At 43.0% G+C, this 15,113-nt stretch overlaps 1 long non-coding RNA gene across 11 annotated transcripts in view; it reads right to left on the bottom strand.

Moving 5' to 3' along the window:
• Nucleotides 1-302: 302 nt before the first annotated feature.
• The window catches only part of LOC147614575 (uncharacterized), a 298,802-nt gene continuing 283,991 nt past the window's right edge, over nt 303-15,113 (bottom strand). For 6 of the 11 annotated variants that reach the window (XR_015262917.1, XR_015262918.1, XR_015262914.1 and 3 more), the window contains 3 exons: nt 6,956-7,045; nt 5,929-6,027; nt 5,783-5,821 (listed from right to left, as the gene is read on the bottom strand). This is a non-coding gene — a long non-coding RNA (uncharacterized LOC147614575). Of the gene's footprint in view, nt 547-1,196; nt 1,304-1,330; nt 2,371-2,993; nt 5,822-5,928; nt 6,028-6,955; nt 7,638-15,113 lie in introns of those variants that run through there. The other 5 variants (XR_015262912.1, XR_015262913.1, XR_015262911.1 and 2 more) reach the window with 5 other exon arrangements.

Raw genomic sequence — 15,113 nt, 5'->3', positions numbered from 1 at the left:
CATAGGTAAGAAATGCTTCTATCCAAAACTTGTGCATAAGCTGCTAACCTTTAGCCATGCATATAACCATCTCCATGAGAGTCTTATTTTGCCTCTCAACAACACCACTTTGTTGTGGTGTATAAGAAGTTGTACACTATTTCTTAATGCATTTTTGTGTTAAAAAGTCTTTCAATGCATTACACATATATTACGCCCTTCTATCTGTACAAAGAGTTTGAATTTTTAAGCCAGTTTCATTTTTAAACATAGCAAAAAAGTATTGAAAATGAGAAAATATCTTTAATTTTCTTTCACGAGGTGAGACAAGCCAAATTTATTATAACCATCAAAGAGGTAGTTCCCATTTAACCACATACATCACTATGTATAAGCTACAATTTGTGACAAGCTGTAACTACATTCTATGGAAAAGGTTGGCAAGAAATTTTGCTAAGGATGCATCCTTCACAAGCATATCTTGGTGGTGGATCAAGCTAAGAAAGATCCTCTAACATTCCATGTTTCTACAAAAGCATCAAACCACCAATAGAAGTGTGGCCAAACCTAGCATGCCACAAATAGACATATTTCATTGCATTAGAAGTGTCTGTCAAACAAGCAACATCACACTTGTCATACATGTTTAATTTTACAAACCACCAATGGATCTAATAAATATAATATGTTTTCCATGTTCGCTATCACGAACATGCATTTATCATTTGTAAATTTAACATTAAGACCTCCCTTGCTAGAGTAGCCACCACAAAAAGTAAATTCTTCTAAATTCCTTAGACAAACAATATATTCTGAAGACAAATATCCGTTGTCAATAGTGTGAGAACTATCTCACCAATAGTGTTGATGAGGTAAGAGGCATTGTGTTGGGAGATGAAACAGTGTAACCACCTTGCACATTCTCCATATATTTGACTAAATTTCTTTAAGAAGTTATGTACTTATAAACACCGCTGTCAAAAAACCAACTCTCAACGACATTTGCTCTGAGGCATGCATCATGTTTAGGATTATAATTGTAAACAACCATAAGTGAGAAGTCTTCATAGATAACGACATTAGTAGAGTCCTCTTTATTTAAACTCTGGTTATCAAAAGCAGAGCTATTGCAACCCTTGTTGGATTTTATCTTCTTCTTTTCCTTATTTTCAACTTTGAAGAAATTTTCAATTGCATGGCTGAGCTTTTTACAATACCTGAAAGTCACCTTCTTTGGCTTGTCAAAATCACCCTTAGCCTCAGAAGGTTGGTTTGAATTGGTCTTCCGCTGAAATTTCTTACCCTTATTATTGCCTATTAGACCCTGATCACAACAAAACTTTCAGAGACATTTTTTCTGGATTGTTACTCATTCAACGATAAGCTAACAAACTCCTAATAGATAAGAGGAACTGCATTGTCTCTCAAAGAAAGCCTAAGGAAAGTATCAAATCCCATATAAGAGGCAATGAGTTAAGGGTAATGTTAATTATATCCTTTCATGAATGATTTCATAAATTATTTCATCTGCTTTGGTCTCAGTAGTTGTTTGAGGGACTTGAGGTTTGGTATGTTGCCATTAACAAGACCACATAAGCCCTTTGCAACAAGAGCATTTCTGACAATAAAACTCTATAAGGAGTAATTTGACGTATCTAATTCATCCTCTTAGTAAAGAATACCAAACAAATCATTCGCAGAGTTTTTGGCCATCTGTGAGTTGCTGGGGGAATCGAGAAGGATAGATGTAAGAAGAAAGCTTGAAGTGAAGTCCAACAGATTCTACTATAAAGACTTTGCAAATTGCTAAAATTTAGTAATAAAATCGGATGATCCAAGAAAACTGAATCACACGATTCGATGAAGTTGAATCAAACGATTCAAGAAGGTAGAATCGGACGATCCCAAAAGATAGAACAAACGATCACAGAAAGTGGAGTCAAATGATCCTAAAAAGTAGAATCAATCGATTACGGTGGACCATAGAGAGTGGAGTCGAACGACCCCAAAAAGTAGAATCCATCGATCACAAAAAAAGTGGACTACAAATTCCAAAAAAGTAGAATCGGATGATCACAAATGTGAAATCGCCAAGATAGAATCCTTGAAGTTGCATCACCGAGGTAGGATCATAGAAAAGTAGGAAAACGTTTATAGAAACATAAAGATTCATTGGTGGAATCTCACTGACTGTGACTAATTTGTATTCTAATATAAAAAAAACTTTGAAAAAAATAGACACAACTAGAATGTTCAAAAGGATAGAGAAATTCCCCTCGTAATCGAGGAACACGACATTGTGTTGAACCTTAGAAAGGAGCCGCCGCCAATGCACTTGTTTGTAAAGATTGAATTTTATAAGCAAAGGGTACCAAGTAAAGGGTTTGCCTGCTGCATCAAGGAAAAGGGTTTACAGTTATAGAAACCATCAATCCACAGATAAATCTCTTCCCACCACAAGGAAAGGCTTTGAACCAAGGTTACAAAGGCCATAAAGTTCACAAATCAAATTTATTCATAATCAAGTGAAGGGGGGGCTTGCTATCCATATCACTTGTTTCATATCTCTTTATAGTGTATCATTTATTCCAAATATTAAGAGAAAAACAACTTGCAACATGAAGGTAAAGCTCTGCTTAAGGGAGTTGTTTAAAGCTATTATTGCATTGAGCTTATAATAGTACCTTTTATTCAAAGAGTATAGCTTCAAAGCTTATACACATTCATTAAAGTTTGGAAAGCTCTACACTTCTGTGTGGTCTTGCCAGCTCCAGCTCCGCATGTATGTTGCGGTTGCTCCCTCCACCGTAGCAGCACCGGCCACTACTCCCGCCCTACCTTAGCCTAGTTCCACCCACTGCTCCACCATATATCGACGGTGTGAATGTCGCACTCACACCTCCACCAACGCTCCTCCCCTTCTCGACCACCTCCGTCGATTGAACTCTGCCACACTTGTGGCTTACGTGGCAAAGGCTTCATTGTTTCAAAAACTTCACCTACAATTTGTTCCACCGCCGCTGATATTCCGTGCCGGTGACATGGTCAATGACGACGAGTCAGTTCCGATCGGTGACTTGCGATCGCTGTCCTCCAGTCGCTCATTCTAATGGCTCCTTTGTCGACTCTCCAATTGATGCCTCCTCCACTCGATCCCTCCAATTGCCGATTGATGACATCCCTCCGATCGCCTCCTTCAATCACCGATTGATGAGACGAACTTCTGATCAGTGACTTCCGAGCGCCTGCTTCCAATCACTTGCTTCCCTTCCTCGCTCTGCAACCGGTCTCCTCTTAGGTCTGCAAAGTGCTTCCTCTACCACCTATAGCTCTCACAGCTTCTCTCAAGGTTGGCTCAACCACTCCTCAGTGCAATGTCTCTCTGAGCCTCACTATCCATAGCTATGGACCTACCTAACATTTGAGAAGTTCTCCAGCCTGGCAGACAGAAATCAAACTCCTGAGCATGCGAGACGGAGTCCGGAGGGTTGCCAACAGCACAGAAGAGAAGCATAAAGGTGCAGCTACAACACACCGGGATGAAACTCTATGCTGACCAATAGCCACTCGGGAGCCGTGTGGTAAAAAGCCCTCCATGTATCTAGGCCTCTCTATAAATCCATCAACAGTGATACTCATGAAGTGATCTCTGTAGTATAGCATCTTTGGTGGAAGAGGCTGTGTAGGCGATATCCATGTCTCTCGTGTATAGAGTTGCCATAGGTCCTATCTCAATACTCTGTTCCTCTCACTATGAGAGAGACGGATATGTGGTGCATCCTTGTCATACTGGAATGGTGGTAGATGATCCATGTCTAGGCCATGCTGTGAGAACCAATGTGTGACCTGTGCATACCATGATCCTCTGTCTCCTGCCTTAGCCAGCTATCTAGATGCCTCAAAAGCTCTGCTTCCCACATGGGGGTCATACACGGACCGGAGGCACGGTGGTAGACTACATTATGGGGTCTTTGGAGGCATCACAGCCTGTCACCTCATTCACCATTCCACCTCATCCTATTGGGGCAGATCATACATACTTGGCATTTTCACTAGCCGGATCTACAGTATCACGAGCCCCCCACATACCGACGCCACACACTACCATCTACTTCACACATGACATGGCAGACATATACACTGGCAGAGTAGAGGATGGGCTCCTACTCAAGGATCCCCTGGCACCTATGGATACCATTACAACCCAGCTGGCATCACTCCTACACACGGCTGCATTACAGAGCTTCCCACATCGTGTCCACTCAGGAGAGCCAACGAGATCTGGGACTATGCCCCAGAACAGATGGTATGATGACGAGTGCAGAGCCCTATACTCACGGCTCCGCATACAGAAAGCCTTGGGAGCCATCACAGAGCAGGAGTCGAGGAGAGAGATGAGGAGACTTACTCGCCGCAAAAGGCAGGCCTTCGCAGAGATACAGGAGCTACAAATCTTTCATTTCTTCATGAGTAGAGATAGCCCTGTGTCATGGCGGCACTTCAGAGAGCCCCGGACACCGACACCTATTGCAGACCCACAGACATGGCACACATATGCAGAGGGCCTATACCACGCCCCACAGCAGCCAACAGGAGCCTCGACCTACCACAGCTAGCTTCTTTATCCACTCGATGGTAAAGGTAGCCATCCGCCGCCTACAGCATGGACGGGCCACCGACCATATGAGCCTGTAGGGTGAGCATCGCATATATGCAGTAGATTCTTAGGCTCCTTTTCTTGCACACCTGTTCAACAGGGCACTAGCAGAGGATTTGCGTGCGGAGTGGACGATGCACACCATTGTGCCGATTCACAAAACAAGGGATATGCTCGATCCGAGCAACTACAGGACGGTTATGGTTGGCCACGTGTTGGCCAAACTCTATGGTGCAGTGTTGGAGCAAGAGCTTAGCTTATATATTGAGCGAGCAGGTTTACGCTTATCAGGGCAGGCAGGCTTCAGGAGAGCTTTCTCTACCACTGACCATGTATTCACTTTGAGATGTATGATTGATCAGGCCAGAGTGAGGAAGAGAAAGCTCTATTGCTACTTTGTGGATTTTCGCAAGGCATTTGACACAGTACCACGAGAGAGGCTCTTTTAGCGCCTGCAGTCTCTTGGCATACCAGCAGATATGACATGGGGCATCTATGCATTATATGAGCAGGTTTTTGGGCGAGTCAAATGTCCAGGAGGTATGTCCAAGACTATTGCTAGCACCATTGGTGTGAAGCAAGGATGCCCACTTTCCCCCACGCTATTTGGGTTATACATTGATGAGGTGGCTGACTTCATTACACGAGGAGGCGGAGATGGAGTTGATTTAGCAGGTACCTCGGTACATATTATGCTTTATGCTGATGATATTGTATTAGTGTCTGAGCCTCCAGGAGGTCTACAGCAGCATCTACACGCACTCGATGATTTCTGCACACAGAGGGCTCTGACTGTGAACCTTGGGAAAACCAAGGTTATGGTCTTTCATACATCGAGACAGGGCAGGAGTCAGCTGACATTCACTCTCGCAGGACGCCAGGTGGAGGTGGTGACATCATACATTAGGGTACCACAAAGCGTGTCGCCCAGTTCCTAGAACTTTGATAGAAGCCCTGAGTGAAGGGCAACTATGAAAACATTATGGCATGTAATATTGCACATGTGTACATAAAATATGTTACAATGTATCCTACAAAGTATATAAGACCAAAAATTAGTTGTGCAGTGTATCGAACTACACTTTCTTTTAACAAATTGTGATGACATGATACAAAAAGCTTAAGAATTTACAAATTACCAAGATATACCCTAGCTTTACAAAATGCAAGGACAAGAAGAATTCCCTGCACAAGTAATACCAGAAACAAGAGTTATTGCAGATTGACACTTTGTAACAACATAAGGTGACTTGATACATGAGTTGCACAAGGATATGTGGGACCACACTAACCTGAGGATCTTATTGCGATGTCAGCTTTGTGTGCACTCCAAAGGTGGACGCATACCACGCTCTGTTGGAACCCCAAATCGCTGCAGAATCTCCAATGGGCTGATGAAAAGCAGGAACTAGTGTTAGAACTAAGGACCAGACTCAGATGCACGAAGTCAATGTCTTGTAATTACTTGAATCACGTTCTATGCACCTGCCTTGCGATATTGCCTTACTTGATGTGCTCCTAGCAAGACGCTTCTTGCATCAACAATCAAGGAACAATGTCTCTTACCTCTCCACTGAATCATCAAGCCAGTGGTTTTATCTTAATGCTTGTGGGATTCTGCAGCCTAACTTCTACAAGGCCCAAGACTAGGTCTTTGTAGTTAATTGACAATTTGAGAAAGCAGAAAGCTGTCCACAAAAACTAATCCTACAACGGTTCCCTCCCTTTTTACGTAAACTCAACTTGTTCAAGGGTGTAAACCTCCAGAGGGGGGGGGGGGGGGGGGGGGGGGGGGGGGGGGGGGGGGGGGTCTAATTTTACCAACAGAAAACTTAACTTTTTAGAGTATCCAATAAGGACAGGTTTTGCAAACATGATCCCGTCACAAAACAACGTATTTGTGCTTTCTCCTCTTGAACTCATGGTTTGATTGCTCTGTCAAGAAGCGAGCTGATACTGGGCTTTCCTGTTTCCTTGGCCAAAGATTCCTCTGAAGAATTTGCCGATCACAAGGAAGCTATAATGACATGCCTGATACCAGGCTTGCCCGAACACTTCACCTTACGCTGCCAAATTGGTGATGTCATTATGACTTCCCGGATGTTAATCAACAGCAATTAACCTTTTCTTAATTATATAAGACCTTACATCAATGCCAGTTAACCCAACTCTAAAGCTCCAATGTTTCATACACATTGTCAAGAACATAAACTAGACTACTCAGCTGTGAAGAAACTCAAGGACAGCACATTTCCCTGATAAGAGTTGTGATTCTATAGATGCTCTCAAAGCTAGTAAGGTTGCAACGTCTCAACATACCAAGAAACTGGTGCCGAGAAGCGCCTTCAAGGTTCCCCAGCACCAAAGATTCAAAACCCAGCTAAGACGACAATGAGATGCCCCAGCTCACTGCTCAGAATGTAAACTCATAGTTATTCAGTATAATAAACAATCACTTCACACACAGCTAGGAGCCACCCTTGACTAAAAACATGACTTCTCTACTATAACTGTCTCCTAAGACTTCATGCCTACTCAACACTTCAACCAGCTGTACAGAAAATTAAGTAAACTACAACCAAGACCCAAGAGCCAGAAGATGCAATGGAGAAAAATATGAAATTAATAAGCTTCAACAAGAACCAAGGGCCAGCCTCAGGAAAAATCTCTCACGGAGGATTGTTGAAGGGCTACAAATGCAATGTTATGCTTCCACTTAAAGACATGATAAGAGAAATTCTTAAAATGCAAGCTGTTTTTGGCCAACAATTTGCTACAAAACAGAGCTACCATTCATTTTTCTACCTATTGTCAGAAATAAACATAAAAAAGGGATTGAAGAGCTACACATGCAATGTTATGCCTCCACTCAAGACGTGAAAAGTGAAATGCTCAAAAAACAAGCTATTTTTGCCCGAAAAAATGTTACAAAACAGAGCTGCCAGTCATTTTTCTACCTATTGTCGGTTCCGCCTCCCAGGGTAAGGACTTGGATACTTGCCAGACCACACACAGGAACACTATACCAATAAAAAACCCTCAAAAAGAAAGCGGTCAATGTATGAAGAGAACTCCTTACAGGGGATAGTTTTCACAGGATTCATGTTCCCTATGGTTTGTTAACAGCTATGGCATTGTGAATGTTGTAGCTAGTCATGTACACTTTAGCAATGTTGTCGCTAGTTTTGTACATGTTAGCAGGGTATCGTTTTGACAGAATTCATGTGCCCTATGGTTTGTTAACAGCTATGGCATGGTGAATGTTGTATATACCTAGATGAATCCAGGAACATGCCCAAATTCACCTTTTAGGAATGTGCACGTTATATACTCACGGTAGTCAACCCACAAGACTATACAACTATCAACTCCATTATGCATAGTATGGACTAGATACTACAACATCCCCACTAACGTCATCAGTGCCCAATAGTGGGTGTGGAACACTGTACCAAGATATGCTCTCACACACACATAAGAGCATATATTCACACAAAGCCCTTTGTACTGAGTTTCTGTCAAACCTCCAGAGATACAAGGCAGACTCAACCATAATGTAGCTCGTCATGTACACGTTAGCAATGTATCAAGATCAAGGATTGTCGCACGAACAAAACACATCAAACCTTGAGATAGAACGTGATCAGATCAAGATTAGGCTAGAAGAAAATGCCAAGCCCATTTCGGGCTTAAGATAGCAGTTTTGTTACAGAAAGAAAATATAGGTTTAAAATAATGCAACATTTAAAATAAAACAAGTCTTTCAAGTATAAATGCACATAATTTTATAAATCATAACAGAAGTCAGATACGCAAGTGAAGTAACTATAATAATCATGGTAACGTGATTATTGGGACTATGGCATAGAGAAGCTAGGCATTGATCTTTGCATGTTGGTAAGGATACCACGAATAAATGCCTTCTGGGCTTCAGCCCTGCTGTAGCATCCTTTGCTTCTCAAAAACGAGTACAAGGTTTGAATCTACCCGTCATATCAAAGCTGCAGAGTTGTAGATGCGTGCTTTCCAAAATAAACATTTTCTTCTATCAAGTATTGTGCTCATGTATTGAACATCCTCTTTTCCTTTTTTGGCGAGATTGGGTGGCCTTTTAACATGGCATTCTTTCATGGTATCCTTACCAACATGACATCCTTTATCAATGCCTAGCTTCTCTATGCCCACAGTTTCAGTAATCATCTAAGTCATTGAGCCTTATAGAAATTTCTCCATGATGGATATGATATATAATTCCCAACAATCTACATTTGTTTGCCTCCATTTCTCCCTATTAAAGTTGGTTTTACACCACATCAATTGGCCGATGCTCGCATTTTCTTGAAAAAGAAAGAAAGAAACATATATTAACATCTTCAAAGGACCAAGAGGATCATTAGACTAAAAGGGTCGTACAATGTATCCAAGATGCAGTGTCACCCATGGAAAAGAAAAACCAAAGCTATACAAAACTAGCTATATAAGCTAAAGTATGTCACCATTTGGCCACCCAATTGGTCCACCCGTGCTTTCTCATCATGTATGTACATTGGACTAGCATCCATGGCAGTTGTATATGCCATGGATTGATGCCTCTCATGTGATATTGTGGAATTGGCTTTCCGTTGGAACCTATGCCTCTGTGTACATGCCTGGAAATGCCTAGTGGATTAGTGTTCCATTGGGCCTGGTACCTCCTGTACTTGCCTGGAGCACATCTATTTTGGTATAGTCTCATGAATGGGGATTGTCCATACCAATGTTGCATTGCATAGCATCTTTATGTGCTTGCTTGCAATTGAAATTTCTTGTTATTTTCATGCTTGCTTGACCAATGTGTAGTTCCGGGAAAGGGGACGTCCGCCCGTGAACCGTGCGTGTGAAATTGTCTGTTGACATGGTTATGTGGCATGTGATAGGTGGTAAGTATTGGTCATAAACCTAGCCTAAGGAAACCTAGCCTTAGGAATTAGCACTAATTTATAAGTGAGTGTATACACATTTCAGTAAGTTTTGGGCGACCAAAACTCACTTGTAAATGATGACCAGCCCTATGTTCGCATATGTTCGCACACAGTGATGTCCCGAGGTGGACAAAACCCAATGTCCAGCGCCAAGACCTTATCCCCTTTGTACAAAGGGAGCAACCAACCATGTGTCCGTTCTAGCTTGCACCACAAAGCACCTACCTGACACCTAGAGTAGACAATTCACCATCTCTCTCTTCCCTCTCTCTCTCTAGAAGTAGGTGCCTCCTTCATGAGACCTCTTTGGCAGTATTTTCTGCACTTTCTCTTTCCCAACTCCATATCCAAGCTTGCTACGGTGTCTTCCAAGATTCCAAGAGTGTTTCCAAGTGTTGTACACTCTCCCACACACTCCCAATGACTGAAATTCAACAAAACAGCTCTTATTTTTGCTGTAATTTCTGGTCTTTTGCTGAAAACCCTAATTTCAGCCTTCCTTTCTCAAGTTAAACCATAGGGGAAGCTTTCCCAGGATTCCCTTCATCCTCTTGAAAAAAAAAAATTCACAAAGGATTGCGACAAATTGAAGATTTCATCACTCCAAGCACTTCCATCACGAAGACTTCCACTATCATCGACTCTACTTTGCAATTGGTAAGCTTTTATGCTTAAATATGAAAGCAAGTAGCAAGAGGGAGGAACCAGACTGGAAGATCACATGCCCTGTGTAGTGTTCTCTTGTCCTACGTGCTCTCTTGCAGATTGTTGCTTCCATGTGTTTGTGGAACAATAGAGAGCAGATGGCAAGGAACATAGACACTTGAGAGGGTAGTGTGAGATGCAAGTCTACACCGACAACCACATCCTTTGCGATATTGTATTCACATGCATTGGTGTGGAAATCTCGTCAGAATTGCCCATGCCACTATGTAATTGATTCTCCCAAGATCAATATACTTTATTTGAGGGAGGGGCCGGCCGTTCCAGCTCATTGTGCGTCTCTTGTCAATTCAACAAATTACTTCTTGTATTGAGCATGTTGTCCATTAAATCTTGGTGTATTTTAGGTGTATTGATTAGCATTGTGTTCAACCAAGTTACAGAGTATCGTTGTACATGATGAGAATATGTGATCATACAGTGATATGTCCTCCTCCGGCATTAGCATCTCCCTGTTGTGACCATGTCGTCGAAGGATACCATGGATCTATAACTCCACAATGGAGGGATGATGCCTCTGAGATAGAGGCACCTAGTTCTCAAAAGGGAATGTGCTCGTTCACCAGTGTGACAGCCCATGTATGTGGGGCTAGAGGACCACGCGTCCGTGTGCGCCATCATGGACCTTACTGATCTTCTTGCTGCTCCAGTCACATGGGCCTCTATGGTGGCTATGACCCAATGAAAAATGTGATGGAGGTCTGGGAGGCAGCCCGCTGGCTGTCTCTCAGAGTGGTACCTCATTATGACCTCTCTATGAAGACGAAGCTCTCGTAAGTACATGTCTAAACCTCTCTGGTCCTCATATTGCATGACCCATGAGAGAAGGCCGAATCTATCACGGAAGAGAATGAAATTTCTCTTGGATCTCATAGTACAGTGGGAACTAAACAAATCGTGCTCCTCGTCCTCCATCTCGCCACTGTAGCATTCGCTACATTTACATGCATCTTGTGGGATGCCCTCATCTCTACCACACTCAACCCTAAGGTGTTGAGAAGATACCCTCAACTGGCCAAAAACTATCTCCATGGCATGCAAATGTGCATCCATAAGTACCGTGGACCCTCTGTTGGGGTAAAGTGCATAATGCCCACCCTTATAGTGTGTACAAGCCCATAAGTTATAGACTTATAGTACATAGTACACTTAGTACTTTTAATGTACTAAGTGCACTATGTGTACTAGTGCAATATACATGTGTGATAGGGGAGTCACACACTCATGCCTCATGAGTTGACTTATCCCCACAACTCTCTCTCTCTCTCTCCCTTGTTCTCTCTGTGTATGTCTCCCACATGAACATTAACCTAACCCTAATTCTTCTTTCTCCCACACAACTCGTATCAGAGCTTGTAGAAGAGCTTGACCGATGCAGGGAGAGGGCTGGCAATGCCTTTTTCAACCCAAGCCTCAAATAAGGTGTCATTGAAGGCTTCATCTCCAAAACTGTGCTGGGCGTAATAGGCGACAGTGAGTGAGGCTGGAGGAGGTCCAATCGGCGGCAACAAGAAGCTGGGCAGCAATCAGGCGTGAGCGAATAAAAAGCCAGCGCATTCAACCTTGTAGGCGTCGAGCGTAGCTGGAGGAGTCGGGCAGCCATTTCTGCGCTTTTTTTTTCACACGCAGGCGTGTCAGCGCTGGACAGTACAGGTACGCAGTCGTGTCAGCGTTTCGGCAGGTACAGGTGCGCAGGCGTGTCAGTGCTGGGCAGCGCACGTACGAATTTCGAAAGCGAACCATTCGGCAACATTGAGTCAGCGCCATTAATACGTGCGCTACACCAGCGAAGGGGATGAAGTGGCGGGTCTGGCTTGGTCTCGTTCAGCGAGCTCGCCTTGCTGCATCCAGAGGAGACTCCGCCAAAGGGCCCCTTCGGAGCTTATCTGCAACAGCTCGCCGTTTCTCAAGTGCTGCATCACGGAAACCATGGCTTTCGTAAGAAACACTAAGAGTTCTCAACAGCAGAGCGCTTGCCATTGAATCACGGCATGCCGAATTGACTAGGGCCGCCTCGCAGAATCGAATCCACAGTAGCGTCAATACAACAAACCCCCCTTTCCTGCAACAAACAAAATCAGAAATTACAAGATATTTTGCTTCATTTTTTTTGGGATTTGCAATTGAGCAAGTACAGTAATCAATTGAGCAGGTACAGGTGCCCAATTGCTCAATTTTTGAGCAAAATTGGCAAAATTGGGTGACATTGGTCACAATCAGGATCAATTTGCAGGAAATTGGATGTCGAAATTTGGGGTTTTTGATGTAATTGTGCAATTAAGCACTCATACATGCTGTATGATGTGAGAAATCGCACATTTGGGCAAAATTGCAGAAAATTGCAGTGCAAATCAAGGGGCTTTTGTGCCGATTTGGTTGATTTGCATGCAGGCAATCGCATTTGATGTTGTGGATAATGTGTTGATGCCTTACAAGCACTCAATGTGCCTGTAAATCAAGGGGCTTTCATTATTTGGATGTATATGTGGCCAGGGGGAAGCATCATGAACACTCTGGATGCCTTCATGTGCGTCAATGTACCATGTATGATCAGCAATTGATCTTAAATCAAGGGGCTTTTCAAGATTGTATGCTTGTTGAGCTTGGCAAAGCAGCAGGCAAGACATTTATGCCTTGAATCCTCAGAAATCAGCTTGCAGTCAAGGGGCTTTTGCCCAATTTCTGTTCGGGACTGTTGTATGCAGTGTTCGGGACTGTAAAAGTCTGATTTTCACTCATTTGGACAGCCAGGAGAGCATTTATTGCTACTATACTTGCTGGTACAGATTTGGCACAGCTTTGTGCAAGTTTTGGCATGGCTGTACACTGTTTTGAGTGACCAAAAGGTTCAATTTCAACTGCTGTACTTGCCGGTACAGGTTTGGAACATCATTGGTGAGCACTTAGTACTGCTGTACAGTACTTTGGAAGGGCAACAGAGCACATTTAAGGTGCTGTCCAAAATCTGCAGCAACCAGATTTTGGTGATTTCATCACAAAAAGTGGGAGAAAAGTTGCATTTGTGCTTCCGCAGTGGGAGATAAAGCTTGAGAGAACAACTGTGAGCACTTTGTGTGCTTTTGGTGCAGTGTTTGCACATTTTGCAGGAAGTCAGGCATTGACAGGTTGCATATTGCTATGGCAACCACAGGTGAGAGCTCTTCATTGCTTCACATCAAGAAGCTTGAAGGCTCGCATAATTATGATATTTGGCAAACCCAGTGCTACAATGTGTTGCTCCAGAAGAAGCAACACAAGCCTATCAAAGAAAGGGGTGTAATGCTCGCTTCTCTTACTGCTGAAGAGTGGGAAGATATGGATGAGCTGGCAAGATCTACTATCATGTTGTCTGTGTCAGACTCATTACTTTTCAGCATTCGTGAAGAGAAGACAGCTTGGGGAATGTGGCAGAGATTGCAGGACTTGTATGCCCAACAAAGTGCCTCAAGCAAAGTGTATTGGTTGAAGAAACTCATAGGTCTTCAGATGAAGGAAGGGGCATCTATGACAGCCCATCTAAATGAGTTTAATGGTATTGTCAGCCAAGTTATAAATCAAAAGTTGGCAATGGACGATGAGTTCAAAGCCACTTTTCTCTTATGCACTTTGCCAGAGAGTTGGGATACATTCAGGACAGCCACTAGCAATTCGAATGCTATGCTGTCATATGCAGATGTTGAGGGTGCTCTTCTTCAAGAAGAGATGAACAGGAAAAACAACTCTGTTGGAAAGTCCAATGCAATGAATGCACGTGGGAGATCCCAGCAAAGGGGGAAAAGCCAAGAAAGGGGAAGGAGCAAGTCTCGCTCCAAAAAGGATTTGGAATGCCATTATTGTGGCAAGAAGGCACACATTAAAAAGCAATGCTACAAATGGAAAAATGATCAAAAGGAAAAGGGAAAAGGCAAAGAGAAAGAGAAAGATGAAGCCAAAGATGTAAAGCCAAAGGGCAAAAGTGGAGTCAAGATTGAAGAAATCAATGTGTCACATGCAGGTGGCAGTGAGGATGAGGTCCTATTTACTTCTTCACTTGATGCCCATTCACTTCTTACAGGTGGTCATGGTATGCACTCATGGATCATTGATTCAGGTGCCTCCTTTCATGTCACAGGTTGCAGAGACTTGTTTGTCAGGTATACTGCTGGCAATGAAGGAGTGGTTTATTTGGGTGATAACCATGCATGCAAGATTCTTGGCAGAGGTGATGTGTGTTTTCAGATGGCTCACAGCTTATGCTCCATGATGTCAGGCATGTGCCTGAGATCAAGAAGAATCTGCTTTCTACTGATGTTGATTATGTTACCACATTTGGTAGTGGAAAGTGGAAAATTAGTAAGGGCTCACTGGTTGTTGCCAGAGGCTCTAAGGTGGACACTCTTTACTTTATGCATGCAGGTGTTTGTCACCATGCTAATGTAAATGCAACCGAGCTGCCGGAAATTTCTATGTGGCATAGCCGGTTGGGACACATGAGTGTCAAGGGAATGGAGCAATTGTCTCGTTTGGGTTACTTGCCTTCTCTAAAGTTTTCAAGTTTTCAGTTTTGTGAGCATTGTATATATGGTAGACAACTACAGTGCCCCCACAAGAAAGCTCTTGGACAGAAAGATGCTCAGTTAGAGCTTGTGCATACAGATGTATGTGAGATGCCTCAGCTTTCTTTGGGAGGGGCAAAATACTTTGTGTCTTTTATTGATGATGCCACACGCAAGGTGTGGGTTTATCCTCTTCGTCGGAAGAGTGATACATTCTCAGTGTTTCAGAAGTTTGTTGCTCTTGTTGAGAATCAAACT

Source organism: Cibotium barometz, chromosome 41 (genome assembly GCF_041138505.1).
Source record: "Cibotium barometz isolate CiBa-2024 chromosome 41, ASM4113850v1, whole genome shotgun sequence".
Taxonomy (NCBI): Eukaryota; Viridiplantae; Streptophyta; class Polypodiopsida; order Cyatheales; family Cibotiaceae; genus Cibotium; species Cibotium barometz.
This window is presented reverse-complemented; position numbering and strand designations above follow the sequence as displayed.